Consider the following 17,229-nt stretch of genomic DNA (forward strand, 5'->3'; position numbering starts at 1 on the left):
TACATTAAGGGAGATTTAATTCAGCCAGAGAGATCACAGATGGCTTCCCTGAAGAAGTGAAACTGGAGTAGAAAACTGAAGGACATTTAGGAGTTTGCTAGATGAATAGGGAAGGGAAGGACATTCATTGCTAGTAAGCTTTCACCATCAGCATCATAAGCATGCGATTGCTATCTTCTCAGACTATAAACACAAAGAGTTCTGGGATGTGTCTTTGTCATCTTCTGTCACCTCTAAGTTCCTTGAAGGAAGTAAATGCTTAGTAAATATTTCTTGAATGAGTGAATGTTAATAGGAAATCAATATGCATTTGTTGAATGAAATAAAAGGTAACTGCTGTGCCCTCATCTCATGACTTTATTCAATATACAGTTAAGGAAGACACATAATTTAGTTTAAAAAAAGAAAAAACTGACAGGGACCTCACGTGCTTACTCGCTTAGTCATGTCCAACTCTTTGCAACCCTGTGGACTGTAGCCTACCAGGCTCCTTCATCCATGGGATTCTCCAGGCAATAATCCTGGAATGGGTTGTCATTCCCTTCTTCAGCGGATCTTCCCGGCCCAGGGATGGAACCTGGATCTCCTGCATTATAGGCAGATGCCTGCATTGCAAAAATGGACCTTGGAGGTGACCAAACCACATCCTCCTTATTCTGGCCCTGTCACCTTGAGAAAGTCACAAGGCATCTCTGGGTCAGTCTCCTCATATGTAAAATGGAAGTAAGGATAGCTTGTTTACAGAGTTATTTTAAAGATTATGATTGCAAGTCTGCTGAGCCTAATTAAAAGGGTGACTCAGAGTACATAGTCAAGAGATGAGTATTTTGAATATTATTAGTATTAGGACATTACGCAAACTGCAGGCATGCAGTGTTTCAGACCTGCAGATTGCTGAAGACAGGCTGGATACAGCTTGAAGGCCAGAGGGTGTTATCATGCAAACATCCAGTAGACCTTTACTTTTCTGGAAATGCCTAGAGCCCTTCAAAGAAAGGCATTCTCTCTCCAGTGCCTGAGTTAAATTGCAGGTTCAAATTCCCAGATGCATTGGTTATCACTGACTAGCAGTTGGTAAAATATTCTGCAGCCTAAATTTCCTTCAAGGGTTAATCAGATACTGTTTGGACAAGATACAATCAGTTAATTCATGGCCACTGCATAGCACAAAGCCTGCGCAGGATAACTAAGCAATACCTGTTAGCTGTTACTATTACCACAGCCAGGCCCTGCTGGATTTTCTGTCAGTTACTCTAACTGAATCAGCCTTTCCTGGGCCAGGAATTGCTTCCTTTTGTAATTCCCTTTATGGAAGGAAGAAAAGCAACTCCCCTCTGAGGTGTGGAAACCTAGTTTCCCGGGTACCGCACCACCTTGGACAAGTTCAGGGCCACTGAGCTGCCTAGGTGAGGCTGGTCAGCAGGGGCTAAAGGCTCTGCAAACTCTCCCTTCCCTCTTAAAACCACCGCTCTCTGCCCCTCTCTGCTTCCTAACCCTGGAAGGTGGATTCTGAGGTTGCAGCCGAGCAGTGGGTGTGATCTGAACCCAAGGCAAGCTCGGGTCACTCTCGGGGTGCTCGGGCTTTCTGTGCTCCACTGAGTGCAGGGATCCGGGTGCAGCTGCGGTGCCTGGGTGCGCGCAGCCAGGGAACCGAGCCTCCCCCAACCAACCCCACAGCGAAACTGAACTCTACACCGCCCGCGGCTCGCGCTGTGCCTGGCTGCGGGGAGGGTTGGGCGAGGGGGGATCGCTCTGCAGACAAAGGGGTGCAGGAGCCCCTAACGCCCCTCTTTCGCGACCGTGACGCCCTTCCCCAGTCCCATACCCAGGAGCTACAGCAGCTGCCGCCCCCAAGTGCCACCACCCAGCCCCGGCGGCCTCGGCCTGTGCGCGCGCTCGGGGGCTGGGGATTGGTTCGCACTCCCATTCAGGGGCTGCGCCGGCGGGCGGGAGGTGCGCGGCGTTCAGTGTGTCTGTGTGTGTTTGTGTCTGTGTGTGTGCGCGCGTGCGCGCGTGTGTGTGCGCGCGTGTCTGTGTGTCTGTACTGCGCGCGGGCGGGCGCGTGTGTGTGTGCGCGCGGGGGCTCTAGTGCAGGAGCCACTGGATGTGCGTGCGTGTGTTATGGGTTTGATTCCAGAGCAGGTTGCACATTGGTCCTGGGTGGCTCGCAGGCTCAGGTCGTGCTTGGGCGTCCTCCTCCTAATCGTTTCCGAAGTAGCAGCAGCAGCAGCAGCAGCACCAGCAGCAGCAGCCGCCGCGGCAGCATCGCAGCAGCTCAGCGGCACAGCCGGCAGAACTGTGCAGAAGCGAGCACCGTTTGGGGAGTCCGGGGGGCGGGTAAGAGGGAGGAGGGGAAAGCCTGTCTTGGTCTTTGGGATTATTTTTCCCCCTCTTTCCCTCTCTCTCTCTTTCTTGAGGGCGTTTGTTACCCCCTCGAAGTGAAGGAATTTTGCTCCAAAGCGAGCTGGGACCGAAGACTCTAGGCTAAGTTCTCTCTCTATATAGATGGTGTCAGGGAGCGAAGCTACTGACCGAGCCGCTGGTAAATGTTTTTTTCACTTCTTACTCTTTAATGCTTAAGGCTTTCCCCCCCTTTCTTTCTTCCGTGTTTCCTTTCTGTTGCTCCTCATTCTGCAATCGCTCCTGAATCAGCCTGCAGTTCCCTTCTCTCTCTCTCTCTCCTTGCGTTTGTGCAGTTTGCAACTTGTTTCGTGGTTTTCTATGTATTTTTCCCCCCTTCATCCTCAGATGAATGCTGGAACATTTAAATTCCGCACTTCGGGAGGTCATCATTAGTTGCATGAGTTTCAAGGGGGAGGGGAAATATTGGTAGAGCAGACTGTTATTTCCCTGCAGAAGGACTGCCGTTTTCTCTCTAATGTTCATCGCAATTATGGGGATTTTTTTTTTTTTTAGGATGCATTTTAACGTTGCATTGATGTTTATCGTTATCGTTCTTCAGGATTACAATGCATTTTGACTCAGTTTTGACAGCATGACAGATGCCAGTGATTCCAGAACTACTGTGTGGTACATGCTGGCTAAAATATTCAAAATTAGAGGCAGAATCATTTGCATTCCAAAAGGGAAATTCTTAAAAATGCTGTTTTGCCTCACATCGCTGCAGATTTGCAGGAGGCAGTTATAGACACCACTACTCATGTTGCTTGCAAAGATAATAAACATATAAGTGCTTTAGTGTATCACATCCTGTCCTGGTCTCCAGTGATTGAGCTATTGCTGAATTTACTTAATAATAAATTTAGGGCTATGGAGAAGGAGAGAGATTGCTGGTATTGTTTTATGCAAAATTGCAAGACATGTACAGCAATTTCTAACCCCCAAACCACCCCTTTCTTAGATCTTACTTGAAGTGGCATCTTGTCAATTGGGGAGGGGGAGGGCAGTTTCTGCCATCCACATGGAAAAACATTATTTAAAATAGCCAGCATAATGCATGCAAATTGAACTCTTAACTCTTTTTTTTTTTTTAATAGAACTGACTCTGTAACTCTTGCTTCCAGAATCTGTTTTAAATATTATTTAAAATTTAACATAGAACGGTTCTTTGATGTATTTGTATTTAAGTTCTTTGGAAGGTCCTTAGCAGTTAACCATTTTTCGTTTGTTTTGCTCTTTATCCCCCTAAGTTTTCAGTTGCAGTTTAGTAGAAATGCTGAAGGGTCACTAAGTAAAGGCACATTAGCAGTTTCTAAAGAAATCAGTTTATAGTTGTGAAAATTTCTGCCAAGCTATGGGAAAAGAAGCTAAAATAATGGCAGCTGAAATGTAAGGAGGGAAGTAGGGGATAGAACCAATTGCAGTTCCACTATATGTGTTAGCATCCTGAGGAGCTCTGAACTCTAGACTCAGATGAGGATATCCAGTTCAGAGATACTCTGAAGCTCACACATTTGACAGAGGGAAAATACTGGTATTTAAAGAAGCCTGCTTTTGCCTTGTGGTTGCCACATCATAGACCAGCAATTACCTAAGTGCAGAGAGTATGTTTGCAATGATACTGCTCAACTTTGTTTTCATGTAAACTTAGCTGATGTTGGGAGAACAGCATAAAACAGTTTAGGACTTGGAACAAAATGAACTGTAAATTAACTCAAGTCAGACCCTCTTTTTTATAGAAGAAAGCCTACTCCAAGACACCATGCAAATTCACCTATTTTGAGCTGCCTGTGTTGACAAAAGCTCTTTTGGAAATTGTGGACAGGGTTCCTTAGATCTAAAGCTTATTTCTTCTTTTGTAGTCTGCTAATGGTATAAGACATTTTACTTAGAATGCAATCTCAGCTTATTCCTGGGTCCCTTGAGGTGGCAATATTGCTATTTAAAATATTTTTATGGACCCTTGCCGTTTACCATTTTGATCAAGTTGGAGGGAAAAGCCCAACTTCCATTCATTAGGATCACAGTTGTCTTTGAAGCATTTATTTGCCTGGGTACCAAGGAAAAATGAATTTGTATAGTAAATTATGATCCTAAGAACCCAAGTCTTCTAAAGCATGGTTTTCTCATTCTAGGACCTAAACCAGAAAGCAGTATACTCCATGCTAAGCAGCTGAATTGTTTCTCTGGCATATTCCACACACAGGGGCACAAGCAGATAACTGACCAGACTAAGGAGTCCTTTCACGTGGCCCATGAAGCAAGATTTCTAATTGTTATATAATACATTGAGTGCATGAATTTATTTATGAAGCAGCACAATTAGTTTTAGTTTCAGTATCTTCACTAGTTATGAAGACCAAGAGTACATTGATTTAAACAACAGACTCCTCCTTCCTGTTGCGGTTGGTTTTTACCCTTTCTAGTTTACTGGCAACTTTGAACAGGCTCAGAGAATTTGTGTTAAAATATTAAACATAGCTACATTTTGGGTGTATTGTCTGGTGAGAATACTATTCAATCAGCTAGGTTTTTAATTACTCTTACATGGTTCTGTGTGGTATAGTGTTTGTGGCTTGCTGGTGGTTTTCTTATTATTGTTATTGATGTTAAGGTTCCCATTAAATCATAACTAAGCTCATTTTAACTTTCTGTGCCTGGGGTTGATCTCAGTTTAATGTATCAGAATAATACCATCCTCTTGCTAAGTTTGTTGGTACATTAGGTAGTTTACCTTCAATTGGTGTGTGTATTGAATTTCAGCATTTCCAAATGCATGGCATCTGACATTCTGGGGAGAAGGTAACTTTTTTGGGAAGAGAAGGCTGTGTAGAAAGAGCCTGTTGGTTAATGGAACTTGACAATATATTTGCCTGTATTTTTAAGGTGTCTATTTTCATTTTGATAAGAGTAGAGTTTTTTCTGCATGTGTAAAGTGTTTATTATGCTAGAGGTACTGAACGTTTCTTAAAAGTAATTACTGTTTGTTTGTTTTTTTTTTCACTGTGTGATTGAAAGGAACTCTGCACTGCTTGTGTGTTTTTGAGGAAAACCTGTATTGGTGAGCTTTTCCATTGTTTTCTATTCTGTGTAGACTAATTTTGAGAAGTGATTTCTGGTGAAATATAGTCAAGGTCATTGCCAAGGCCCTTTTATCTCTCTCCACTTAAGAACTCAAACTGCGAGTCAAGTTTAAAGAGACAAAACTTATATCAGACTACTACCTCAAGTGGGACTATGTAAAAAGCATATGCTTTTGTCTCTCATCACTTTGTGTGAAGCAACAGTTTTGTTCTTTGACTTACTGGTTTCTAGGAGCCCTGATGGACTCACAAAGAGAAACCTTCCATTCTATACTCATAGTGCATACAACAGAGTCTCAGTCTTCAGGGAAGATTGTAAGAATATATATATATATATTTTGGGGGCGGGGGGAATGGCTATCTTTTCATATGCTCTTAATGGAAAGAGGAATGTAACAATATTTCATAAAATGTAAGATCTAATTAGATAATACCCCCCTTAAAATTTTGTGAAATCAACAGTAGTTTTATGAGTCGTGTACAGTGAGAGCAAATAGTAGCCTTGTCAAAGTATTTCCTTATACTCCTTCTTTCACTTTTTTTTTGTTAAAGGAATATTCACAATATTCAGAATTTTGTACTACCAGTAAATTTTATATATATATATATACACATAACATATGTATGTATATAGTTTTCTCTACCTAACAAAGAAAAACCACTACTTAACGTATTATTTTACCTCTGCTGCAAGTATCCTGTTCATATTTCTGAAAGATTTTTATGAAGTTGAAGAGGTATAAAATCTTTTCCCCAAAATTCATATTACTTACTGCCCACAGTCTGCTTGGTATATTTCACTCTCCAGTGTGATTTTGAACTTGAAGCATTGCAGCCTTTTCTTACGAATTCCTCGTGGCAAAAAATGAAGCACCTTGAGAAATAGTTTGCTAATAAAGTTCTCTCGTTTTTGCTGAAAGGATTAAATTGGTCCCCCTCTCCTAAGTAGAGCATTACAGTACCAACCTTTTAGACAAAAAGGATTATCAGAAAAATGGTATGGTTGTGTGCTTTTCAGCAATAGTGTGAGTAAAGCGAGAGCAGGTGTTTTAACTCTTTTCATGTAAATTTAGTGAATAGAAATTGACACTAAATAATACAGCTAATATGTTAAAATAAAATCTAGGTTCCCCAGCAAAGATTTCCCCCTATCCTGGATAATATGACTTGATCTTTGACTCTGATGGAACGATTGAGTGTGTTCCTCATCTCAGCGCCAGCATATGGGTGGCGGGTAGCAAATATCCTGCATCTGTCTTGGAAAGTATGAGTGCGAGGTTTGGGAGGAAAGAGATGGTTTCTTTAAAAGTTTAGAGTTCTTATGCTTTGACTGCAGTTCTTTCAGAGAAGGCTCTCCTTTCCTTGATACTTGTTTAGATCACCTATTAAGATGCCCCATTATTTCTTCTGTCCCTAATTTGATTCTGCCACAGGTTTTTCTAACATAAACATGATGCTAGACTTAGTTGTTCCTATCTTTGCCTTACTTTGTGATTTCTGGACTATGATGCAGATCTATAAAAGTTTAGGACCCATTCTTCTAAAAGACAGTCTATTTAATTGTCCTCATGATGAAATTATTTAGGTGTAGAGGCTTAAGCCTGGTAAAAAAATATTAGGAATTTTGTATGATCATTTCTATTAATATGACCATGGTAAAGTAATTATTTTATAATATATAAAAGTGAGTTGTGGGCCTTGTAAAATAAAAAAAAATCATTAATGAATTTGCTCCAAAAGAAGAAGTCATTTTTCTTTGTTTAGTTTCCCCAGCTCTTAATTTAAATATTAGGAGGCAAAAACTAAAGTTGGAGAATATAATTCACTTGGTGAAGATAAAATTGATGCTAACCATAATATACTGATTTAAAATCTTTCAAGAGGACAATTCTCTGGAGGATTCTCTTGGGGAAAAGGCTTATGTTTAAATGTCATTTTTATTATTGCTTAGGATTTTACTGATACTCAATGTTTTGACATTTCTCCTCCTTTAATTAGAGGAATAAGACTATCTGTGGAAAAAGAAATACATCATTAAATAGAAATGATTTTGGCAAAGGTTAAAAAAATCCCATACTGTTAAAAAAAAATCACAAAATTGTATAAGCTACTTGCTGTATCCGTAACAGGTTTTTTTTTTGTGTGTGCCATTTCAAAATTTCATTTTGAATGTTAGAAATAGTCAAGTTAGATTCTTAGATTATTTCTAAGAATGAAATTGAACTATTAAAGAAGATAGCTGTGTCCACATTTATGGTTAATTCAAACAGTAAATATCTACATAGCTAAAATCACAGTTATTATTAGAGAACTTATTGCAACAGACTTTGTGATCTTAACTGTGGTATTTTTTCTAAACCATTTCAAATGTAAGAGTATATGGTTGTGTGCAACACATTTCAGTAGATACTGCCTATTTCCTAGAAAGAATATAGGCAAATTAAAGCTGCATGAAAGTATATTTCAATCTTCCAGTTTTTGTTTTTTTTTTAATTGCTTCAAAAAGCAGGTTTTAAATTCCCAAGACAGGCCAGGTACCATGTTCTGCTAAAAGCCAGATATGATGGTTAAGAGTAATTTGATGCCAAAGTGATGTCTAAGAAAGTAAATGGGAATAGAAGTAGATGTTTCTTTTTTAAATACAAGATAAAGCTTTGCTCTTTGTGTCACTTGAGATTATATTAGAAAAATGATTTAATTTTATTTTATTTTAGGATTTGCTCAGACTGTAATTATATACAAATATCTTCTCATTCTCTGCCTTCTATATATTCCCAGCTCATGTCTATTCATGTAGTCTGATGTGATATGACCCCTAGGATTGGAGACTTCAAAGTTTGGTGGTACCTACATGGATTTAATGGAGGCATGAGGGCAAGGTAGTGAGACTTTGTGGGAAAACCAAAGGAAAATGTATTCTATAGTTGGCCACCATCTCCTTATGATAATAATCCTGCCACCCATTTTATTTTTAGCCTCACCTCAAGTTCTGGAGAAGATGCAAAGTGCTTTTCTAACCTTAAGAATAATAATATAATTATTGCACAAATATTTCACAGTGGTTAGGGCTCTGCAATTTGTGTGACCTAGCATCTATTTTTTCTCCTCTCTAATCCTGTTTACATATCCTCACACATAATCAGACTCAGTCAGATGAAACCAATTACTAAGGGGAAAAAATCAAATTTATTTATTATATTTATTGGATGTGTCTGTTGCTTAATTATCCATTGGCGCATTTACATGTGGCCATGAAGAGGGCCACGGATGACTGTGTAAAAATGATCAATCATTACTTCTTACAGTCCAGAGGAGGTGCCAAGAAAACAAGAAAAAAAAAAGAAACCAAAAAACCCACAACCCTACCCTTTCACACTGCTATCTATGTGGGAGACCTGAAAACTGAGAAACAAACGTCACCCCAAACAATGAGTTGGAAAATGAACTCAAATTTATCCTACGAAGCAGGTGACCAAACCCACCTCTTGGCTGTAAGTTGAACTGTGGGATGAGCCAGGGGTGGGGGCTGGGGCATTGGGATGGGATGGGGTATAGTAGGTGGCTACCATAAGGGGACCTGCATGATGATGTTGGCAAAGCGATTGACCACTACATGTAACTGCAGTGAGCTGCAGTGAATTAAAATAGATTTTGTTTTTGACCTTTGATGGTAAAGACATACACAGACTTTTTATTTTTTGTTTCATGTGTTTTTGTTAAAAAGTTCCTTACCTCAATCAAAAATGTTTTCTTCTCTTTTTTACCTACCCCACCCCTCTTCCCAGATTAATGGGATCAATTTTAAGCATGGCTTATTTCTTATTTTTTTCCCCACTTGCTCTCATCAAACATTTTTGGAAATTTATCAGTATGGAAGTTGTTCTTCAAAATAGACCGTAACTGAAATAACAACCATTTCAAGTAAATGTAACAAGGCTAAATTAAAACAGAAGCATCATCCTGTGTATATGATCCTTTCCAGAGACCACTAAATTATCCGTTCTATTCACATCCTTAACATAGAACACGCATATGAACTTCAGGGAGAAAAGCAAACCGCTTTTGAACTTGAGGTGTTTGAAAACTGTCTTGAAGGAAGCACTGAAGTGTGATTTTAAGAATTGTGGCACACTCTCAATGCATCCTTTAGAGAAGACTATGAGCAGCTTATGATTTATTGCTAATTTCTGTTTATTTGGAGATGCTGCTGTTGAAGAAACTGTAAGCTTTGTAGATGATGCTTTTGTTACATTTGGCTGCAGAGAAATTCAAATGGCAACATGAGTCTTGAGAATTGAGAGGGAAAGGTGATTTTATACCTGTTGACCTCACAAGAATATATGAGTGATGAGGTAAATTTTACATTTACTCTAATCTGTATTTTAAAAGTTATTCTGTGGAAAAGGTTATTACAGAAAGAAAAAAAGTTGCTCTCAGCTGAATTCAGTGAAGAAGCCAAAGAGTAAATAGATAAAGAGCCTGAACTCTCCTTCCTACAACAGTGATTTTTCACTAAGGACTCTCTAGGTATATAAGGGGCACAGGCTCTTTTTATATGATTTGTGTATGTTCCCATGGACTGTGAAATCTATTTCTGGGCAATTTTCAAGTTAAAATTGTTTTACGGCTACCCTGAAGGTTGTCATTTCTTGTTTTTTTTTTTTTTTTTCTCTTGTCAGTCAATTCATAAGTGTTTATTAAGCCCCCATGGGGTATACACAGAATCATATACTATTTGGGTGTGTATATGTGTGTATGATTGGTTGCTGGTCTAGAAGCTTACAGTCTTTAGGCAAAAGTGTGTGTGTGTGTGTGTGTGCATATACACATGTATAATATAATGTTTTAATTACAGAAGTTAGAAGTAGTTTTGTTTTGTTTTTAATAGCTTTGTCCTAGATCTCCAAGTGCAGTTATTCTGAGAAAAGCATAGCTTTGAGCCAGATCAGGGATATAACTTCTCAGCTTGCTTGCTTTCTTTTAAATTCAGATACAGCAGACATGTTTAAGAATAAAGCCAGAGGGCTAGTATTAAACTAGGGATTCTTGCCAGGTTAACATCTAGGTTTCAAAGTAAGGGCAGATAACTCATGCAGGTCATTTTTAGGACATGCCTATTACCTGTGTCAATTCAATCAGTGAGCGGATGAATGGTTCCATGGCTCAGAGCTGTCAATTTACATTTTTTATGACCAATGAATCAATTTATGATTTACTTTTTTTTTTTTTTGGAGGGTTTTGAAAATTGATAGGAATTGGGACAGTAAGAAAATTTCCAAGTGTTCCCATGGTTGAAAACTGTTCTAAAGGAATATTTTCCCAGTTGTACTTGAAAACATATGGCGAATATGTAGGTTTAGGGATTTACTTTTCAAAACTTATTCACTTTCTTAAATTTATCTCTTATCAGTCATTTGTTGGAATGGTAATATTCTTGAAAAGTGCTTGGTGAATAGCTCTGAAAGTGGATGGAGAAGTGCACAGAGCACTGGCCCTTTCCACAGCCCCAGGTAATGGCTTGCTGGGCTTCCGGCAGTCAGCTTTGACTTTTGATAGCAATGGTCAGGCTCTGATTTAATGCTCCTTTTTTTTTTTTTTTTGCTGTGAGTTTTCAAGATGTACGTATCTCATTTCCAACAAATCATAGCCAGAACATCAAATTTCTTTTCCATCTTCTGTTCCTGGTGGATCTGAATCAGAGAAGCAATGGCTGAGAAAAATTGGAAGGGATCTTCATTTGAACTTTGACTCCTGGCTCTTTTCCTGTTGGATCCATGAATTTCTGAGAATTTCTGAGATCATTTCTAATTTGTTGTAGGAGTCCTTCTGGACAGAAAGTTCCCTAGTCTTTGTGATAAGAATATGTTCTTTACAGCTTGCAGTATTACAGGCTCTCTTCATTCATTTCCGAACAGTTTCTAATAAACTGAATAAAAGTGCACAGAATAAAAGTGCAATTTGATTTATTATTTTCAATGGTAGGGTTGGGTTTGTTCTTCCTTGTAAGTTAGAGACTAATTCTGGCAAACATAAACAGAAAGGGAATGTATTGGAAGATATCAGGGAGCACGGAGTCCCCAGGAAATATGTGGAAACAGACACTTGTGCTCCTGCCACTGAACACTGGGTTTCCAGCTACAGCCTTCCACATCCCCGGCACTGGACTCTGCCATTGCCATTAGTATCAGCTAGCACTGCAGCCCTGGATAGGTGACTGTATCAGGCCTGGAAGGAACTACTGTCCTTTCAGTAGTGGGGATCCCTGGCTCTTGACTCAAAGTTCTAATCTGGTTCGTCCAGTTGGCTGCATTTTGATCAAGTGTCACATCCCTATAACTAGAAAGTCTGATAAATCAATAGTCTGGCCCTTTCATATTCTATCATGAGGCAAAAAGACTTTGAGCAAGATATAAGTGGTGGAATTCCCTGAAAATAAAAGGGGAGAGGCAATCAATAAAACGTAAATAAAAATTCCCCAGCAAATATTCACAATAAGGGACCTGCAGGACCTTAGGGGATGAACTTGAAAGGCAAATAGCGGTGAGAACTTCTGTCTTGCTTAAAATGGATTGGAGGACATTCCTGTTGTAAATGTATTAAGCAAAATGCTTTTGATCTTAGCACACACCAGCCTCAAATATGTTCATCATGAAGAATTCGTTTTTGTTATCACCAAGAGCCGTATTGAATCACGATGCATTTGAATTCTGCTCATGTTAAAATTAAAGATAATCTACTTAGATTGGGCTGAAGTTTGCCTGTGTGTAAATATATAAGGTTGATAAATGGTATGAAAAAAGGTGAAGATTTGCTTAAATTACTGTAAAGAAGACATCTGGATGGCTGAATAATTGCCTGCAAGGAAATTAGTAGGAATTTGGGATAAAAGATCAGACCAGCTCTGTACTTATAAATTGCTAATAAGAGTAATTGTGGTACTTGAAAGAAACAAAATTGCATCTCTTTTTTCCCATGACTTAGACTGTCTGAGGTCCAAACACATCTTCCTCACTAAATTATTAGCAAACAGAGTGAGATGTAGGACTCACACAAGTAATCCATGTTTCTAGTAAAACTTTTGCATCAGAAGGCTCAGTCTTTTATTCTTCAATTCCAAGTTAATATATTTATCCTTCTATCACTGTCTCCCAAGGATTTTGAGAATTAATTAGAAACAAAATCTCTTTCAGTCCTTGAATGTTACAATTCTTTGCTGAAAAACCATAAGATATTGAAATGTTATTAATAACGGCAAAGGTTCATCCCATAAAATAATCCGACTGGCTGAATTCTCACATGGTTGTTATTTTCTAATATAAATTACTGAAGGAGTAGACAAGTTAAATATTGAATATTGTCTCATTTAATGCAGCTGTATGAAATATTAATGGTACTGATTCTCCAGTTTGGGGAATAGGGAAAGTTTTTTGTTTTGTTTTGTTTACTAATAGCATTGACTGGTAGCATAATACATTTTACAAAATAGTATTGAAGATATTTAAATGAAGGTGAAGCAGGGAATAAGTGGCCTCTGAAGTAATAGATTTCACTGAAGTGATAGATTTCAGTCGTCACAAAAATTTCTTTACTCTTTGTATTAATTTTCTCTCTATCTGAGCATTTTGGATGGCCTTGAGAATTTGCTAAAAGAACAAGTTTCGTCAATTAGACCCTTGAAGAGGAGTGCCGTTGATGTTGTTTCATTGGCATGAAGTGTAAAAATCTGAAAATTGGATTGGGCTTTGAAGGAATGGTGGCCGTGTTGAATGTGACAGTTGAAATGGGATTGTTCATGAAAATTAAAAAAAAAAAAAGGCAAAAGAAAATAAAAAGGAAAGAATGCAAGCGAGAAAGAGAACCATTGACCAAATAGTACAATTGATGAAACTTAGGTCTACGTAGAATTTACTATTTAATGAACATAGCAAAAACTTTTAAAATTTTTTATTGTCCAATTTTAAATAATCCCATTTTGAATTTTCTTCATGTTCTTGTGCCTGTGCACTTATATCTCAAATTAGGAAAATACAACCCAATGACAAACAGGGTGACGATTATTGAAATATTTTGTCATGAATCCAGAATAAGAACATAAAGCAGTGCATCAAATTGGTTTAAATCGGTTGTGTTTTTTGTTTTTTCTTCCTCCAGAGGGGAACTTTATGTTTTGTGAGATGATTTTATTTGAAATTGCAGTTATCCTTGTTTCAGACCTAGTAATTTAACAGTTGAAGAAGCTCCCTTTTTTGTTCTGTGTAGTTAATGTATGTGGTGTGGGTGAATACATTTTATTTTAAAAAAGTGTTTTGGGGTAGCATTCTTTTCCGCACAAACTTATTCCTTGATAAAGGAGCTGGCTGCAATTTGCAGAAATGACTGTTTCTTTTTCTTTAGTTGTTGGATAATTGCTCTTTGTATACACTGTGGAAATGTGCATATAGACCAGTGACAAAGCGTAGCAGATGCACTTGCAATTATCTTGAATTTAAGTAAATTTCGCATCTGATACACACAAAGCAAAGGCTTTGTCCAAGCAGGCTCCCATACTGGCATGTGGATTGTTGTGAATACAATGAGTAGATTTTTAATGGAAAACAAATGGGACTATTAGTAAGTCTTGTCTTTTACTTGAAAAGACACCCCACTTTAGGCATGGCCTACAACTTATTCATATTCATAGTTGGTGCAGTTTTAAATATGACCTTTGAAACTGAACAAAAATTTTAAATGCTTCAAACAAAATATGTCATGATGTTTTTATTGGAATCACATTCAGTGGGTTTTTGAGGAAATAAATATTTGTTTCATATCTCAGCGTTACATTTTTCTAACTGCTAAGGAGAGCATTCACTTATTAAGACACTAAAAATGTGAAAGGGGATTTCATATTATAAATAAATCATGCCATAGATAAAAGATAATTACAATGTTACTTTAACAACCTCAATTCACAAGGGGACCCATAAGAAGGAATACATAATGGGTCCAAATTCTACTTCTTATTGTAAACAAAAGAAATCTAGCCAGAGGAATAGTTTTCTGCAAAAGCCTCTTTTCCTAGTTTTGTTTGAGATTAATCCTTTCCACTGTGTATTTTTTGTTGTTGTCAGACTTACGTAAGTGAGATATTTGAAGGCTTAATCTTTTGCTCCGTAGTTATTCTTAGAAAATATGAAACGTATGGAGCTTCTTGGATTCTCTTAAATGCCTTTAGGTCTTTGGAGGGGTGGTTAAATTATTTCTACTTTTAATGTGAGAGTTCCAAATAATTGGTCCGGTTGACTTATTTTTCATAGTTTGAAGGTGCTCCGTGCTATTCCAACCTTTGAAAGAAGCAAATTTCAAAAGTAACTCAGACAACATAAAGGAGGGCCTATCTTGCCCATTTTCTGCTTTCTTCTCAATCTAAAATGGAATCTAATAATAACTGGAGATCTTTTCTAATTCTTTTAAGAATCAGAAGCCTCTAGGGGGTCTAAGGATTGAGTAATTATTTGAAAAAAAAAAAAGTGGATAAAGTGGATTTGAGAAGAAATTTTTAAGAAGCAAGGGAGAGCCTGACAGAAGTATTTTGGGGTCTGAATTAGAGTAAGACAGATGTGCTGTTGCTGGAATATCATGCCTACAAAACATGCCTCCACCTCAACTACTTTTCCAAAAACAAAACTTCTTCAACTAAGTTCTTTTTCTAGAATTGCCGAAATGACAGAGCTTACTCAGTTATGCATTGCCAAATAATTCTCTGTGTTCCCCAGTCTCTCCGGTGCTGGTCATGACCTTCCTCCTCCCCCGGTCCCCCCTTTTCCCCTACCCCCCCACCCCCCCCCCCCACCCCCGGCTTACTTTTCTGGAAGGATCACAGGCTATCTTTAGGCTTGGAGAGAAACCAGGTGCTTTCCTTGATATTTAAGCAACTTGCTATTTTGAAATTCCCTTAGAAAACTGTGGGCATTTTTATTCTGTGTCTTGAAGTCTCTGTTTCCCTCTCTGAAGGAGAAGCTGCTTATATAATACCCAGAAGCAGACCCCTGGGAACCGCTGAGCTATTTTATGGATATTTTGCAGAAAAAGAAAAGCAAGTGTTCCTCTGTCGTGTGCGCCCTCCCACGGGGGTCTCAATTTGAGATATTTGCACAATAGCAGATTCTCAGAAGGATAAATATATACAAATCCGTCTTTCAAATTGAGTGGGATCAGTGGGAAGCAGCACCTAGGAGGGTGAGAGCCTACTAATAGCACAGAGTGAAAGAGATTCTCAAGCGGTTCTAGAGACAGAACACAACTGTCTACAGAGCTTGCCAGAGAGACAGATGCTGCGCGTGGAAGACAGTTTTCCTCAGTTAGATATTTTGTTCTTGTCGATGGCCAGCCATGACTCGGGGGAAACCAGCGAGAGAGAGAGAGAAGAGAAGAGTAAATTAATCATTTTATTAATCCTTATTAGGAATTCAGTCATGTAATTAAATGTCAACCTGGTGAACTTTCCATGATACCAGAAGAGTGGCAAAGCCAGTTGCAGGGTTTGAAAGTTACTCCAGGTGATAAAGAAGCCTAATTTAAGCTGCAGATGACATGACTGACATGATTTCAGATGTATATCTGGAGAAAATAGTAGTGTAGGGATCATCGAATAATCTAGACTCAAAGCATGCTTCTGAAGGATTGAAAGGACTTGAATCATTTTCTCTGAGAGATGTTAGGTTTGTTCTCTGTTCCCTCTTTCTGTATCGTGGGTGTTTATGAAAATAAGTGTGTATATGAAAGATAATCTTTTCTTCACTGTGCTTCTTTTTCTTTCTCTCTGTATGTGTTTTATATGCACATGTGTTTGCATCCTGAAATATCAGCTTTCATCCACATTTATCATGCACTTCCAGATCTCCTGACCCTGTAGCACATGCAGTTGATTACATAAAAGCAGAATATGTGCTGTCTTAAAGATGGTGAAATTCATTTTTTTGAAACTTTTGCCTATAAAGTTAGATTGTAAGTTTCCTTCAAGTTTCTCGAAAGAGGGTACTATGATAGGTAATAGTCTTAGCTTCCTCTCTCTCTCTCTTTCTTTTTAAAGATTCCTCATTTCTTTTGAAAATAAACAAAAGAAGAGTTTTGTATAGTTTCTCAGATTCTCATCTGTTTGGGGTTGAGGACTTCAGGGTCCCTTGAAGCCAAGTTTATGTCATGGATCTATCTTGTAACTGGAAGCAGTTATGTGTTTGAATGCCTGATGGCAGCCCCTATGCCAAACATCTCATCTATCATTTTTCCGATGGAGTCTCAGAAGTTACCATTTTCTGATCTGCATGTCCTTCATGAGTTGGAATGGCAGTTAGCCAAAAGGTCTGTGTTTAGCGGAAAAGCAAACTTTTATGTTCCCCCCCAATCGGTTATTTGGAGGGTACTCGAGGTACTGAAAATCACAGATGTGAGCCAATTTAGAAAGAGTAATCCACGACTGAGCTGAGGAAGATGTAGCCTGCCTTCTTGAGCCACTGTGCTTGTCTGACCAATATGGAACCGTCTAAGATGAGGCTCTTCACTTGAGGTTTCCGTGCCTTCCGTGCACCTCATGTCAAATCAGACACTGGCAGATGAGCCTGTCAGTCTGTAGCACTCTCTGGAGAACTTTGGATCTTGAAAACCCTTGGTCAGCTTGAACCTTGAGTAAAGGTGGTTGCATTTCTTCTGAGGTTTATCAAAATAATGATGGCAGCTCTCATTTAACTGTTTCAGATTCTTATTTTTG

General features: G+C 38.6%; 1 protein-coding gene across 2 annotated transcripts in view; it reads left to right on the top strand.

The window, feature by feature from the left end:
* The first annotated feature begins 2,234 nt into the window (after positions 1–2,234).
* Positions 2,235–17,229, top strand: part of LOC112447478 (teneurin-2) — a 426,777-nt gene continuing 411,782 nt past the window's right edge. For both annotated transcript variants that reach the window (XM_059888818.1, XM_059888820.1), the window contains exon 1: positions 2,235–2,542. The gene's annotated coding sequence lies outside the window, so the exon portion shown is untranslated. The remainder of the gene's footprint in view (positions 2,543–17,229) is intronic.

Source organism: Bos taurus, chromosome 7, assembly GCF_002263795.3.
Source record: "Bos taurus isolate L1 Dominette 01449 registration number 42190680 breed Hereford chromosome 7, ARS-UCD2.0, whole genome shotgun sequence".
Taxonomy (NCBI): Eukaryota; Metazoa; Chordata; class Mammalia; order Artiodactyla; family Bovidae; genus Bos; species Bos taurus.